The sequence below is a fragment of the Myxine glutinosa genome, chromosome 7, assembly GCF_964187855.1.
Source record: "Myxine glutinosa chromosome 7, kmMyxGlut1.1, whole genome shotgun sequence".
In the NCBI taxonomy this organism is placed as follows: domain Eukaryota; kingdom Metazoa; phylum Chordata; class Myxini; order Myxiniformes; family Myxinidae; genus Myxine; species Myxine glutinosa.
In genome coordinates this window covers 97,785,215-97,801,665 of record NC_136267.1, presented here as the reverse complement: position 1 = coordinate 97,801,665, position 16,451 = coordinate 97,785,215, and the positions used below count along the sequence as shown (strand labels likewise).

At 45.5% G+C, this 16,451-nt stretch overlaps 1 protein-coding gene across 5 annotated transcripts in view; it reads left to right on the top strand.

Moving 5' to 3' along the window:
• Nucleotides 1-284: 284 nt before the first annotated feature.
• Nucleotides 285-16,451, top strand: part of LYPD6 (LY6/PLAUR domain containing 6) — an 88,535-nt gene continuing 72,368 nt past the window's right edge. For 2 of the 5 annotated variants that reach the window (XM_068122787.2, XM_078782034.1), the window contains exon 1: nt 298-435. The gene's annotated coding sequence lies outside the window, so the exon portion shown is untranslated. Of the gene's footprint in view, nt 665-16,451 lie in introns of all 5 variants that reach the window. The other 3 variants (XM_068122785.2, XM_068122784.2, XM_068122786.2) reach the window with 3 other exon arrangements.

The window sequence follows — 16,451 nt, the reverse complement described above, 5'->3', positions numbered from 1 at the left end:
TACTGTTGCAAACATTGTGCGATGTTGCAAGAAACTTCTCTAAAGTTTCAAAACAATAAAAATCATGTTGTTTTATTAACTGTTTGAACAACATCGACACATTTAAACAAAACTCAGCAGGGTTTGGAAAGAGGACAAGTGAAGCTGGGAAGGAGGAACGTAGGATTCGCAGGAATGTTTAATTCCATGATGGGGTGGATAATAATATTGATTTGGATGACGCGTGCGTTTCACATTCCCATTGGTGGATTGTCGAAGCTCCGCCCCATTTATGACATGGGCGGGGCATTCGCCTGCAGGTTTCCCAGGTGCGGAGCGGCGTTTGTTTAACCGAGGCTGCTCTTTCTCCCCCAACTCTGTGCTCTCCCTTCGGTGGGGTTTCCACTTGCCCCCCGCTTGGGACGCGAGGGCAGCCACGGTCGCCTGTCGGACCAGGTAAATGGCGTTCGGAAACTGTGGTCGGGTAGGAAGACCTTTTACAACTTCGGTTTCACTTTCCTGTTGGGGATTCTCTACGAGCTGCCGCTTGTCTACCTCTCCAAAGTAACTTCGGTGTTTTCATTGTGTAATGATAACCTCGCTCCGCATTCCCTTGGTTCCTTTATTTTGCATCGACCCGTGGATCTTCCCACTGTGTACACCCTGCAGATGGCACACCCAGAGGGTAGGTACCCTCGGGATATTCTCTGCTTCTTCCGCAGCTCGGGAAACTCAGGAATCCCATGTGTAATGTAATTAGGTTTCGTGGGAAAGGAGACACGGGAGATGTCTGTGTCATCGTGTCTTTCTAACGTGCTCGCACACCATGGATATGTACACCCTTATCCCTATGTAGGGTTGCCATTTGGCATGGTATGAAAGATAAGTCCAAGAAGGAAAAACGATAACACCTGGAATTTTTGCACGTGTTTTCCATGTTCGAACCTGTACGTTTTGCACATTGTTTTGCCAGTGGCTGCTGGTTGCATCATTTTCTAGAGGCGTGGCCGCCGCTGATGCAGTGCCCCTGTTACCAGTAAGCTGGTACTCATTTTGCCAACGTCCTCCATCCACTTGAACCATTAAGCCAACACCAGGCCTGCACCTCGATAGAAGAATGTAATCGTGATGAGACGCACAAAGAGCCTAATGGGGGCAACATGGCGCGTCGGGACCAGAACGGGTCCGAGTAAATGTAGCAAGGTCATCTCCACCATCATCCAATTTAACACCAGCACAAGCAGCTGAAGTGGAATTTTAACATTGACATTACACATGAGACAGCATCTAGCTCACGTCCCTTACAATGGGCGACGTACTTCAAATGCAGCGCCCCCTGCTGGCTCCTCTCCAGAGCGTCAGTCTTCGTCTGAAACGATTCTTGAATTTTCTCGTGAAATTTGCACTTTTCTTGTCCGAGTTGCTGTCTGGAGTTGATTGCAGACCACCGGGGTAAACTTTACGTGAAATACTTCACAATACACTGGTCTTGGTGTACTCGGGAAGGTTTCCATGAAACTTCGCCGACGATATAGTCAGGCAGCTTGCAGCATATTTATCGAAAATGGGGAACGGCTTGACAAAAGCGCCATTTTTATTTAGGTGGTCCATTAGACCATATACAATAGATTTAGGACCGGAGGCAAGAAATATACAGTGTTATTCACCTTTTTATTGGACAAAAACCAATTATGTATATATTTTCAACAAGGAGGCTAACATTTATTTCATCACATGCAGTGTTATTTGTAAAACTTATCCATGCCTGCATAATAAATCTTATGCTTCCATGTAATAATAAATTAGTAATATAATACCGAGTGTTTATACAAATGTGTTATACTTGTGACTCGCGCACCTCTCATATATCTAACATGTACGCAACTACAAGGATGTAATGACAATATAGCTTTAGAACAGACAACATGTTGTTCAAGGTAATTTGTCCAGCAATTTATGTATTTACGATTTTAGTCTAACTCCAATAGCTGATGATTTATTTGCATAAATGTATTGCTCGATATTATGCTGTGCGAGTCGTATTTGCACAAAAGTCAAACGCTGTATATGTCTTGCCTCCGGTCCTAATTCTATTGCATATGGTCCAATGAACCACTAAAATAAAAATGGTACTTTTGTAAAGTCGTTCCCCCAAAAATTGCTAAGCTGCCTAACTAATCTATCTATAATTCCAGTAATCTCTGTGTGTATGTTTGTATGTTTGTATGTTTGTATGTCTGTGACCGCTGTTTCTCGACAACCACGGGTCCGATATACTTTAAACTTGCCAGGTATATTGCTGGGGACCCGAGGATGTGCCTTTTCAAGGTTTCATATTAATCGGACAAGTAGTTACCGAGCTATGTCCAAAAAACGATTCAACCAATCAGAGAGCAGCGAGCTATCACGTGTGCCGAACGTGGCGAACAGACTCTGCCTCGGACGGCACATTTGAGAGCGTATTCATTTATTTCACGTTGGAAAACTATGTTGCCGTTAAACTATGTTTTAAAACTAATTAAAACTAATTTGCGATTCATCGTAACTGCGATTTGCGACCTTCCGGACAGTCAAATGAGGACGTCACTTCCGGACTTACGGATAGTCATAGTGACGCTGAACGTGGCGAGCAGACGCTGCCTCGGACGGCACATTTGAGAGCGTATTCATTTATTTGACGTTGCAATCTGTGTTGATTGTTGTAAGGTACGATCGATTGTAGTACATACATATTTATATTTTGTACATATTCATTACGGGCACGTTACGGGTATGGTTCCGGGTACGGTTCCGGGTACGGTACGGTTACGGGTACGCCACGTACGGGCACGTCCTAGTACCTTCAATGGCGAGTTAGTTAATTTGTCCGGTCGATAACTCGAAAACGCTCTCTTGCGTAAACGCTACACGATTCCCCTCTACGATGCGAGCAAAGAAAGAGCCGATTGTTTTTTTTGCACGATCGAAGCCCCTTCGTTCGAATATGCAGTTTTCCAGGAATAACTCGATACGACGAGGATGAGGATGGTGACATTTTGCCAACTGTTCCTAGCTGACGTTTTGGTGCAATTCTCCAATGGTTTAGTGATGGTCCCAGATTCCAGCACACTGGTAGCGTGACCCGAGCACTCTTGGGGAGGAGGAATGTAAGAATTTGCCCACCTCTTCAGTGGAACCTCTGACCGGGATTGTTGAACTCTGCAGCACTTCCACGATGGATTGGTATAGGCTTCAGATTTGAGAACACGAGCGAGAGCTCAACAGTTATGTCTATAATGATGTTTTATTTGCAGTTTTCCCCCTCGAGTCGTTTATTTTCCCCTTCTCTTCCTTTCCCGCAATGCCAACCCACCTTCTTTCCTTTGGTGCTTAACGACAAAATAACATAACGATAAATACCATCATACTTTGTCCCTATCCTTGCAGACGTTTCTAAAACGTTACGTAATGGACGTGATGACCATCTGAAGTCTTAGGTTCAATGACTCTTCAGGTCCAAGGGACATGATTGGTGCCTCTAAGAAAACGCCGTTCCTCCTGGAAAGTGATGGATTTAATACTTCATGGCATTTCATTATGAATTGGCAGCAATTGCGAAGCTTCGAGGACTGGCCGAAGCGCCTCCCCTCCGCTTGCATCGACCTCAACCCACCTTCTCTTTCGAGTCTTGCATAACCTATAACATTGATTCTATGACAAACAAAGACGTTGTTTTCATTTCCCTCGATCAAACAACAGCAGCTAGGTCACTCAGATATTTGCAGAAGAGCCTTCTGATCCCGAGGCTCCTTTTTGCATCTCCTTGGCCATGCGACTGAGGCAGTCTCCTCTGCACGTCAGGGCAGGAATCTGAATTATTTTTCAGGGTGCCGGTGATAACTCGAACACATTTCAATTAAAGACACCGTGCGGTTATTAATGTCTACTATGTAATGCTTTCAGATGGGATTCACAGCTTAATGTCCATCCGAGGGATCTTGTGATGCGAAGCTCTGAGTGAGAATCAGTCCGACAGGTTATAGTCAGGTCGGGGGGAGTCGAGCCGACGAGGCAGCTCAAATGTAAATATGCCACCTCTGCACCATCCCATCAGAAGAGGACCATGCACTATTTGTATATGTTGTGTAAATCATATTCATATTGTTCATAACAAGGTTTACAATCATAAACCATAATTCTCTTTGTATCAGAAATTCACATCGCAACTTGTAATGACTTTTCGAATCTCTTGCTGCGATTCACTTGGGTTCATTGGCAGTTCAAGGTTTTCTGTTTGTGAATAATCTGTTGATTCTACCAGTGTCAATCTTTAACAGTTGGAGTTTCTGTTGTCAATGTTTTGAGCATGTGGGTGGTGAAGTTGTACAGTATGTTTAAGTTTTCACAAGGTATATGCTTATTCCAAGACCAGAAAATATCCTTATTTGAAACTGATATTGAATACAAATCCTCTTCCTCATTTTGCTGTTTTCTAATTTTTCTAGATGTGCCACTAATTTCTAGATACCTTTTAACATTACTCTTAAGAGCCATAGAGGAACTTGTGTGTATGCAGGACAATGGCATGAACAGACATCATTGTACCTTTTTTTTTTTTACATGAATTACAAGTACAGCAAACAATGGATGAACAGAACACACTTGGGGTATACAGGATGTCGCCAAATTACCATTCCAAATTCAAACCGTAATAAATAAATTAAATAATGAAATAGGATACAACAATGCAGTTTTCTGCATGCGAAAGAACATTTCTCAAAGTTTTATTGTTGCCAAGATTCGTCAAGATCATCATTCGTATCCCAATGGACCTTTGAGGACAGCGCTCGAATGACTCACGAATGTGTTCAACATCCTCGCCATTTGTGCTTGGCCGGATCGCCCCTTCCTCTGCAGGATGCTACCAGTCTCCATAAACCTTTTGTGTCACTCAGGAATCTTGTTTTCTCGACGGTGGCTGCCTTCCATCGGTTGTCTTGAAGGTTTGTTGAACATACGTAGTTGATCTGATCTCTATAAACCAGGAAACACATGCACCTTTTTGTGGGAGCACCCTTTGCAGTAAATGTGATGTCATGTGCCACAACAGACACCTACCTGTAAGCGAAAAAGAAGTCAATAGAACTTTGAGAAATGCTCTTTCATATGCAGCAAATCGCATTGTTGTATAACATTTCATTTTCAGCTCGTCGATGACGAAATAAGTCTAGAAAGCTGTTAAAGCCATAACAATGTCCACTCAGTCCTTCCTTAGTTCCGGCAATGGGTCCATTAATGGATAGTTTTGAAACTTGGCTTGATGATTCATGACGTCGATGAGCAAAAACTAATAGAGCCCTTTTTAAAATTTCCATCCAGGTGGTGAGATAATTAGCTTATTAACTAAATACTGTATGTAATCTATGTTTGTATGTCCATCTATATAAATAAAGGAGGAGTGTGTGTGTGTGTGTGTGTGTGTGTGTGTGTGTGTGTGTGTGTGTGTGTGTGTGTGTGTGTGTGTGTGTCTGTCTGGATGTCCGCTTATAACTCAAGAACTACACATCGGAGAAAAGTTTTAGACACAGATTCGGAATCAGCATAAAATTCCGGTGGTTATAGGCTACTTTTTATTTTAATGGTTTAAAAAACCGGGCCTCATTTGTAATTGTGCATTTGACAAGTGAACATCAGGTAAAAGTTCAAACTGATCAATACCCTGACGAAGGCGTGGCCCCATCAACATGTCACGAAGGGAGGTGCCGGTGAACCCTCGCGACCAGTCAGGGCCGAGGCGTGTTCACCGGTAGGTGGAGCGAAGCGCGCGCGGGTTGATTTGCAAGGCGCGTGACATAAGCGCCGCCGCGGACTACTTCAACAGATGAGCCAGGAAGAGAGGAGTCGACCACCAAGGCAGAAAGAGATGAGCGGGAGACGAGGCAGATGAGACGAGAGCAAAGAGAGAGAGAGAGAGAGAGAGAGAGAGAGAGAGTCGGTCCGCTACCACGACGACACGGACCGCGCTGATGATGCTGGCAAGATATTCTTCCTCGATGCTCCTGGCGGGACAGGAAAAACATTCCTCATTAATATCATCCTGGCCAAGGTTCGTCAAAAGTCGGAAATTGCTCTGGCTGTGGCCTCAAGTGGAATTGCAGCCACACTTCTTGAAGGAGGAAGGACAGCACACTCAACTTTCAAACTGCCTTTGGATTTGACCAAGCAAGACACCCCAACCTGCAACATTAGCAAGAATTCAGCAAACGCCAAGATCCTTCAACAGCGCAAAATCATCATCTGGGATGAGGCTACTATGAACCACAAGCAGGCATTCGAAGCAGTGAACAGAACACTCCAAGATATTCGCAACAACAAGAAAATCATGGGTGGTGTGACAACTGTTCTGGCTGGAGACTTTCGTCAGACTCTCCCAGTCATCCAACGGGGCACAAGAGCAGATCAAGTCAAGGCCTGTATCAAGTCTTCTTATCTCCTCTGGCCACATGTGCAAAGACTTACCCTGAATACCAACATGAGAGTCCACCTTCTTGGTGACAACACTGCAGGGGCATTCTCAAGCCAGCTTTTGAAAGTTGGCAATGGCCTATACCCTCAAGATGCATCAGAACAAATAACTCTACCATTTGGACAGTTTGTTGAAACAAAAGATGACTTGATCAAAAAGGTCTTTCCCAATATGGAGACCCAGTTCCAGGACTCATCATGGCTTGCCGAAAGAGCCATTTTGGCCCCCAAGAACAATGCTGTTCAAGAGATCAACAATTTGCTCCTCCACCAACTTCCCGGTCATGAAAGAAATTATGATTCTCTTGACAAAGTGACAGATGAAGATCAGGCAGTAAACTTCCCAACTGAGTTTCTCAACAGTATTCAGCCTCAAGGACTCCCAACACACAGGTTGATTCTCAAGGTGGGAGCACCAATCATGCTTCTAAGGAATCTTGATCCACCAAAGCTGTGTAATGGAACACGATTGACAATCCAGCAAATTATGCCGCATGTCCTAGAGGCAACCATCCTCTCAGGACAATACAGAGGAGAGAAAGTATTCATTCCAAGGATACCACTTATTCCACGTGACCTTCCATTCTCCTTCAAGAGGATTCAGTTCCCCATCAGGCTATGTTTTGCTATGTCCATCAACAGGGCGCAGGGGCAATCAATGAAGGTTGTAGGCCTGAACTTCACAGAACATGTGTTTGCCCATGGCCAGCTGTACGTGGGCTGCTCGAGGGTTAGAAAACCAAGCAATCTTTATGTTTTGGCACCAAGTAAGAAAACCAGAAATGTTGTATACCCAGAGGTTTTGAGAAATTGAAAATTGAAAAAACGTCATGTAGGAAATGTACTGTGATATTGCTCTAAAATATACATGTTCTTTTCATCATATATTTGTCTTATTCTTATTCAACCCAGGTGAAGCCGGGTACCTCAGCTAGTATATATATATGTGTTTGTATGATACCTTCATCAATACTCCCTCATTTAATTTTTACCTCTTAATCCTCAAATTTAATTTGGTCTTTATCATTATTTGATTTAAATTCTAACTTCTTCATCTTACTATAATTCACCAAATGTCTGTCTGTCTGTCCGTTCGAAGGGACCGTAAAAACTGCTGAACCGATCGCAAAGATATTTTGGGTGGGTAATCCTGGGATCTCCAGGAGTAAAATAGGCTATTTAGTTTTCCCAATTTCAGCTTTAGTCTCCAGCATTCTCAGGTTTGGACTCCCGCATAACATTCACGTTTGCATGATGTTCATTGTTCTCATTGTGACGATGTTGTTTTCCTGGGTGCTGCACAAACGGCTGCACCAATCCCTGCACAGCTGCACCTATCGAACTCGGTGACCTCGGACAAAGACCTTTTATTGTTCCTTTAAACCTTTCATTAAATTTAAATTTAAATATTCCTTTAAACCTTTTATTAATCTTACTATAATTCACCAAATGTCTGTCTGTCTGTCCGTTCGAAGGTACCGTAAAAAGTGCTGAACCGATCGCAAATATATTTTGGGTGGGTAATCCTGGCATCCCCAGGAGTAAAATAGGCTATTTAGTTTTCCCAATTTCAGCTTTAGTCTCCAGCATTCTCAGGTTTGGACTCCCGCATAACATTCGCGTTCGCATTACGTTCAATGTTCTCATTGTGACGACGCACAAACGGCTGCACCCGGGAAAGCAACATGTCCGCATCGATCTTGCAAAGGCCGTAACAGCTATCGGATCAAAATCCTTTTAACTGTTGATTTGGTACAGTTACACGTATCGGGAATTTGGTACACGTATCGGGAGTACATACGACATAGCGATTGTGAACATTATTATCGATCACGATTCACGATCACGATTTGAAACACGATGGAGCAATATTTACCGATATGAACAGTGATGTGGCTTTTATTGAAATTCTAAAGATACTGTTTAGATTTTGATGATTTGCGTGATATGATTCAACCTATGTTTATATGAATCGTTTAAAATAAAAATAACCTTCAATTTCTGATATTTTGCCATCGCCATATGCAGATTCGCCACGGTCCCACGATCGATGTTTCTATACGTGAACGTACCCGTTTGTTTACGAATGGGTACGTTTTTCATGGAAGCCCTTCACGAACTTGCTGTCCATGTCTGACGTGCGACTGAAGGTGCTACAGGAATGTGGAATTTATTGGTTTCATGCTTTAGTATTCGCCGTTTCTGCATTGTCTGATTGCTTCTGGCCTCCCACCCGTGCGTAACACGGGTATCTCTAGTGTCATTAATGCCCTCTTGCTTTGAAGAACGGTAAAGAAAGGTGGGGGTGAGGAGGGGGGGCGGGGGGGATCAGAGGGGGCACATTCCTTTTCATCCAGCTTTTCATAACACTTTACAGCTATAGTATTTTTTTAAATGTAAATATGTCCAAGGCGAAAAATAATAATAATAATAATATACAATAATTGAAAATCCAAAAAATACAATGATTGTATACATTGCAATTGGTTGCGAGGCAACATTAATTTGCAGAGTTCGTGATTCTAAGTCGAAGACAAACGTTAAGGGGTGGATTAGGAACCCATAAGTTGCTGCTAAAGAGATAGCGATTCTGTCTGGTCTGGTTTCAGTTCGTAGTTCGCATACAGTACAGTATGTCATTACCTGCCCCACTCAAGGTGCATGGAGGTTATGTTTTCACCCCTGTCTGTCTGTGTGTTTGTCTGTTTGTTTGTGAACAAGATATCTCAAAGTTGTGCATGGATTCAGACGAAATTTGGCAGAGAGATAGTGTATGTGACAAGTACGACATTATTCGATTTTGATGAAGATTCGGATCCGGCGAGTATAATGTTTTAATTGACTATTCACCATTAGGAGATAGGGCCAAAAACGATACATAGCAGGATATCTCAAAAAGTTGTGGACGGATTTGCACGAAACTTGGTGGAGAAGTTGTGTGTGTGACAAGGACTACTCGGTTCGAATTTGGTGAAGATCGGAATATGGATTCGGACATGATAATTATTTAATTTATGAGTGAGTCTTCACCATTGAGAGATCGGGCGTAAATCGATATACATCATCATATTTAAAAAAAGTTATGAATGACTTATGACAAAACGAGGCGGACGAGTTGGTTCGGTGACGAGAACAAGCCGATTAGATTTTGGTTCAGGTCCGAATCTAGATCTGGCCTATCAGTGGGATACAAACCACGAACTGTTCATCTTGGTGAAGGAATGCGCTCTACCGAGTGTCGTTCTAGTTTTGCATGCTTTTAATAGATGGTGAAGAAAGCATGTCCCACTGGGTAGACAAACCATTGCTGCGATCCCGTTTCCAAAAAACCTAAATTCTGTCTGAGCCTCTTACCTTGAGTGTGGGTCCAAAACAAGCTGCACTAATCTCTCCACCCTCTTTCCTCTGCAATGTGGTATTTCCTCACAATAATGAGGCAAAGATGTGGGCAGTAACAAAATGATTTTCAAGGAGGGGGTGGGAGGGGAGGGGAGGGGAGGGGGGGATGGGGAGGGTGAGGGATGGGATGGTGAGGGGTGGGTGGGGGGAGGTGGGAGGGGTGGGTGGGGGAAGGAGGGAGGGGTGGGTGGGGGGAGGAGGGAGGGGGAGGGGGGAGGGGGTTTGCGGGGGAAGGGAGGGGAACGGGGGGGGGAGGGGAGGGGAGGGGTGGGGAGAAGAGTGGGAGGGGGAGAGGAGAGAAGAGGGGGGATGGGAAGGGGGAGGGGAGGGGAGGGGGGAGGGAGGGAAGGGGGGATGGGAGGGGGGAGGGGAGAGGGGGGATGGGGAGGGTGAGGGATGGGGGGGTGGGAGGGGGGACCCGGCAGAAGTACCCGGCAGAAGTACCCGGCATTGCTGGGCGGGGGAGGGGAGGGTGGAGGGGAGGGGAACGGGGGGGGGAGAAGGGGAGGGGGTAGGGTGGAGGGGGAGGGGGAGGGGAAAAGGGAGGGGGAGGGGGAAAATGGAGGGGGAGGGGGAAAATGGAGGGGGAGAAGGGGAGGGGAGAAGGGGAGGGGTAGGGTGGAGGGGGAAGGGAAGGGGGGACGGAGGGGGGAGGGGGAAGGGGGAGGGAAGGGGATGGCCAGTCAACCGTTGCACTTCTCATGGTCGGAGAGCAGCACAACAATCGGACATAGTCCTGCATATTCGCAACAGCACGAAGCGGATTTTGGAGACTCACCGATCCTGTGACGTCCTCCAGTACCGGCGTTGCCAGGCGGGGGAAGGGAGACCCGTACATTCCCAACCCGTACATTCGCCCTCTCGACTCAAGCTCACTCGGACAAAAGCCTCGCACAAATTACACCGTGAAGGCCCAATGGTCATGTCTATGCCACAAATCACGGGCGCACTGAATTGAAAATACTAGATATACTCTGCTAATTTAAGTAATAAGCTAGAGCAGACCCTGTCTCAGGAAACGCTTCACCCACTTCCCAGTGAGCTTCCTCAGACCAATAGACCCTGAGTCTCAGCACGTGTCCGCTTTTATTCCTGATGCGACCACTCATTTGCGATCACGTGCTGGTGCACGAGATCAAATGAAGGAGTGTTTTTATTTTGCCAAACATCAACCAAATAAACGTCAAATTGCATCATTGATGGGCTGCTCTTCTCTTTTTATTATTTACTTGGGATCTGGTGTTGTTGGTGTTCGGGTCAGTTTGTGTGTGCTTGTTGTTGTTTTTGTGTTTCTGGGGCACAAACATGGCTGGTTTAATGTCCGGGTTGAATGTGACTAGGGCATTGCCCGTACTATATCTATATCTAAAATTATATCCCCCCCCTCTATTTACATGAAATGGTTTGGTCCAAAGCGAACGGCTTGCGAGTGGTGACAATCCCCCCCCTCTATTTACATGCAATGGTTTGGTCCAAAGCGAACGGCTTCCGGAGTTTGGTAAAGAAATCGCCATCGCGTGCACAAACGCGCAGGAAAGCGAATGAATCGCAAATTCGTTTTTATTAGTTTTAAAACATCGTTTAACGCCAACATAGTTTGCAAACGTGAAATAAATGAATACGCTGTCAAATGTGCCATCCGAGGCAGAGTGTGCCCGCCACGTTCGGCACACGCGATCGTTCGCTGCTCTCTGATTGGTTGAATCGTTTTTTGGACATAGCTCGGTAAGTAATTGTCCGATTAATATGAAACCTTGAAAAGGCACATCCTCGGGTCCCCAGCAATATACCTGGCAAGTTAAAAGTATATCGGACCCGTGGTTGTCGAGAAACAGCGGTCACAGACAAACGTACAGACGTACAGACAGACAGACAGAGATTACTGGAATTATAGATAGATATAGAACGCTCATACTCCGTGAAAAGTGAAGCCGCTGTGTCGCCATCTTGGTCAGCACGACTCGACCAACTCGCTTCGCGGATCTCGTTTTGTGCGGCAAGAAACTGCTCCAATCGGTTACGGAAGGGTTGTGGAAAGACATTTCACAGCTGTTTCAAAGACATTTAATTCATATCGCACAAAATCGATACAAAACACGATCGCATAAAAGGTGAAGTGACGTGTGACGGGATGGAACATCACGTGATCGCTCTGAGCGAATCAGTCTGGCGGCGGGAATGGAACATCACGTGATCACTCTGAGCGAATCAGCGAGCTGCTCTGGAACCGGCTGAGATTAGCGGGTATTTTGCTGAAATGCGCTGAGGTAAATATGAATAAAAAATATGGATCGTCAAATATTTTGAGTTCGGCCATGTTCGTCCCACGCTCAATGGCCATGTCTATGTCAAATATCAAGCACGTAAGCCTCTCCGTTTAGGAGTCTATCGGTAACATTACACACACACACACACACACACACACACACACACACACACACACACACACACACACACACACACACAATCTGTGTTTTATATATATAGATTGTTACGTGTCACGATTGTTGTGGTTTTCATCCACTTAAAACATTTCTGGTTCCATGTATTATTATTATTATTGTTGTTTGAGGGAAATAGCAATTATTATTGTCAAAAGGTAAAAAGGTTAATGTTTTAAATGAAACAGGAACCAGACGGCGATGAAGAGGAAGAGGAGAGAAAGAAGGTGGAGCGAGTGAGTCAGACAAGAAAGCCGAGCTGCTCCGAGTTCTGAAGCGAACGTTGTCGAACGGGAGTCACTCGCGAACTTTCGGGTTTCCCGGGAAAGCGATTCCTGTGACAGAGTTGTCATCGCTGTGACTGATCAACCTGCGTGTCAGGTCTTTGGCGGTGGATTCCGAGGAGAATTATCGTCGGGCCGTTACGTCTCAGGAGGTCGTCGGCCATTTTGACTCGCACGCTTCGCGTGTCGAGCAAGGTTTCTTTGCTTCGTCAGTCGTTTTCACTGCTTTCAGACGTATCTGGTGTGTGTGTGTGCACCGTGGCTTTTGAAGATTAATTTGCGGTTCGCCGACTGTGAGCCGTGAAAGTCCATACCAGAGGGTGTGATTTCCCAGTCGCCTGGAGGGCGCCTTTGGATTTCCCAGTCGCCTTGAGGGCGCCTTTGTGCAGCTTGGGCTGTGTGACTGTACTTGCCATCCGCACAAGATTCTGGTCTCGATTGGACCTCGTTCTGGCGATCGCAGGAGCGAATCAACTTTGGCTTGAAGCCGGGAATAAGACACATTGGGGAATGTTCTTGGTTCATTCACTTGGAGCACAGTGAGTTATATGTTACGAAACTGATGGTACCATCATAGGACATATTGATTGTACTTTTGATTACTATTATTGTTGTACTGTTATTCTTGTGTGATCTTAATACAATATTTGTTTGTGAGTAACAATTGGGGTGGCTTCTCCATTGATCATTGACAAACAGAATAACACATTTTTCTGCCGTGATACCTCTCGGGGCTCGGAGGTACACCGTGACCTGGCGGTCAGGGAGGAGCACGTAACAATATACAGACTTGGCATTTAATATGGAATTATTTTTTTTCTTGACTTGGGTTTACTTTCTTAACTCTGCATATCAATCTGGTGAGTTTCTTTTACACTTTGGTGATTTATTTGTTAAAAGAACCATGTCACTGTGTCGCAGCAAGAAGTCAACAACAGGATTATATCACAGGTGGCGTGGCAAAATGTACGGACAGGTGCATTTGATGATTGGCTTCACAGTCGGGTAGACAAGGGTTGCTGCATTCTGTATTAGTGGAAAACAACTGCTGCACGTCTCCAAAAGTTATTGCCGCTTCCTCTGGAGATGGTCCGTCAAGTCGACAATGCTGTTTGTCATGGAGTGGTGGCTTTACGAAATTACGGCATGAAACAGCATGCTATTGCTCGGCAGTATGGCATCACTCAAGGTCAGGTGTCAAAGATCCTGAAACGAAATGCTCAGAGGGGTGTCCCTACTCCAATACCGAGGCCGGGACGTCCCCGCAGAACCACAAGAAGGGATGATCGCCAGCTGCACCTGTTAGTCCGTAATGGCCGTACCAAGTCAGCTAATCGGCTTAGGGCTGAGTGGCAGCAACTGACAAATGTGCCTGTATCCAGAAGGCGAGTCAACCAACGACTGGTTCAAGCAGGCCATCGTGCCAGGCGTCCCCTGAGAAAGCCACGCCTGACCAGACAACACCGCCAGCACCGATTGCAGTGGGCCAGAGAGCACCGTCAATGGCAGCCAGGACACTGGAATCACGTGATCTTCAGTGACGAGTCTAGATTTCTGGTCTATCGTCAAGATGGCCGCGTCCGAGTGCGCAGACAAGTGCATGAAGCCTACAACGAAGATTGTATAGTGCCAAGAGTCCAAGCTGGAGGTGGTGGGGTGACCGTTTGGGCTGCTTTTCATGCAGGGGGCAAAACTGACCTGGTTGTTCTGAATGGAAACCTGAACCAGTTCAAGTACAGGGCCATTCTGGAAGAAACATTGCTTCCATTTTCTCGTGCAGCCTTTCGAGGAAACATTGTCTTCCAAGATGACAATGCACGGCCTCATCGTGCTCGCATGATCCAACACTTTCTTGCTGACCGTGGTGTAGAGCATATGGAGTGGCCTGCCATGTCCCCGGATATGAATCCGATAGAGAACTTGTGGGCAGAATTAACGCGTCAAATCGACCACTTGGACCAGCAGCCGACCTCTGTGCGTGAATTGCAGCAGGCTATTGTCACTGCATGGCAAGCGATTCCTGTCCAAACCTTGGCAAATCTCGTGAACAGCATGCCTCAACGTGTACGTGCTCTCCTGAATGCTCGTGGGGGTTACACGAAGTACTGAACTGTAATTTTACTGTCCGTAATCCTAGTCGTAATTTAACTTTTGTTTTTGTTCAAAAATTTTTTGGCTAATGTGCAAAATAAAGATATACTTCTGGAAAACGTACAGAAGTTTAACACAGTACTGTCCATGAATTGAGTTCAATATCAGTTTACATCACTTTCAAGGATCAATTTATTTGTTTCCAAATGTCAAATGTGGTTTTTGTTTCTTTTAAGGGTCACATTAACAAAATCTAGAATAATTTCAACATAATTCCAATGAACTTTTGGTTCTAAGACATCTTGAAAAGTAAGTTCACCCCCACAAAAAAAATATTCCATATTAAATGCCAAGTCTGTATATACATGTATATATATATATATATATATATATATATATATAATTGTTACAGATCGCGGATTAAGATGTTAGTTACCGAGCGGTTTGGTATTGCCGCGACCGTTACAGGATCCCTGACTCACCCGATTCACCCAGAACTTTGGCCGTATCGCACCACAGCTGCTCGATGAGGGAAAAGACAAAAACGACGCAATGCAAGAGGAAAAGGAATAAAACGAGAAGACGTACAGACGAGTAATGGGGTTTATTATTTACACACACAAGCAAAAAGGAGCAATCAAGTTTTATTTACAACACATAAGACGCAGGTGACACAGGGAAAATACTAGCTTACCTACAGACTTAATTAAATACCCAGGGACAGAACAAACAAATCAAACTCACGTATACAAGAAGGATGGAATGGAATGAATGTTGGAAGGAGGAATGGGAAGGTTCAGCAGGGGCAGATGGTTCGGGCTTGATCCCGCACGGGACGTCGGCTGGACCTCGACGGCCACCGATGCCACCGCTATTTGGTCCCCGCGGGGTAACGGGTTGAAGCTGCCTGGTGGAGTCAACGCTGCCTCTCTGGCTCAGCTCAGGGCGCGTCTGCCGTCTCTGGCGCAACTGCTGGTAATGGCCCTTGGCACCTTCTCTCTCTTGGCCCTGGTGTCTCCTCACCATTGACAACTCAACGCAACCAACGCAACCACTGACCCCTCGACGCCACCACTTCTCACCACCGACTTCTTACCACCGCAACCAACGCAACCACTGACCCTCCTCTGACGACCAACTCCTTTGGCAACCGACTCAGACCAACTCACAGTGCATCTCTGCTGGGAACACCCCCGCCGTGGGTTATATAGGCCCCGCCCCTCAACCTTGGCGAACCTCCCCCAAACGTTCTCTCCCCGCCCTCTCAAGCCAAACCCCTTGTTCATGGTTGGTCGAGTGGGGCCGGCTCACTCCTCCCCTCTCTGACGAGGTGGGGACCCGCCTTCCTTCCCCCAACCCTGCCTCGTGGTCAATGGCGGATGAAGGGAAAACCGCCCAACATGCAGTTGGCAATGCGAATTGCAATTGACGGAAAGGGGGGAATGGAAGTGTTGGGAGTGGGAATGAAGGGAATCTATCTCTTTCACTGGTGCAATGGAGTATTTCAATTAATGGGAGACACAGCCTTACTCTAATACACATAATAAGGATATAACTGTCAACAAAGATATATCGTGTCCTGCATGTATGTTTTATGGACTAACTACGGGAACGCCCTTTGACCTTTATACAACCACAACCGGAGGGAGGAGGGGTGATATTTTACAACAACCTTTTACAACAACATTTTACCACAACAATAAATAAAAATACATTCTCATATCCACAACAATATATATATATATATATATAT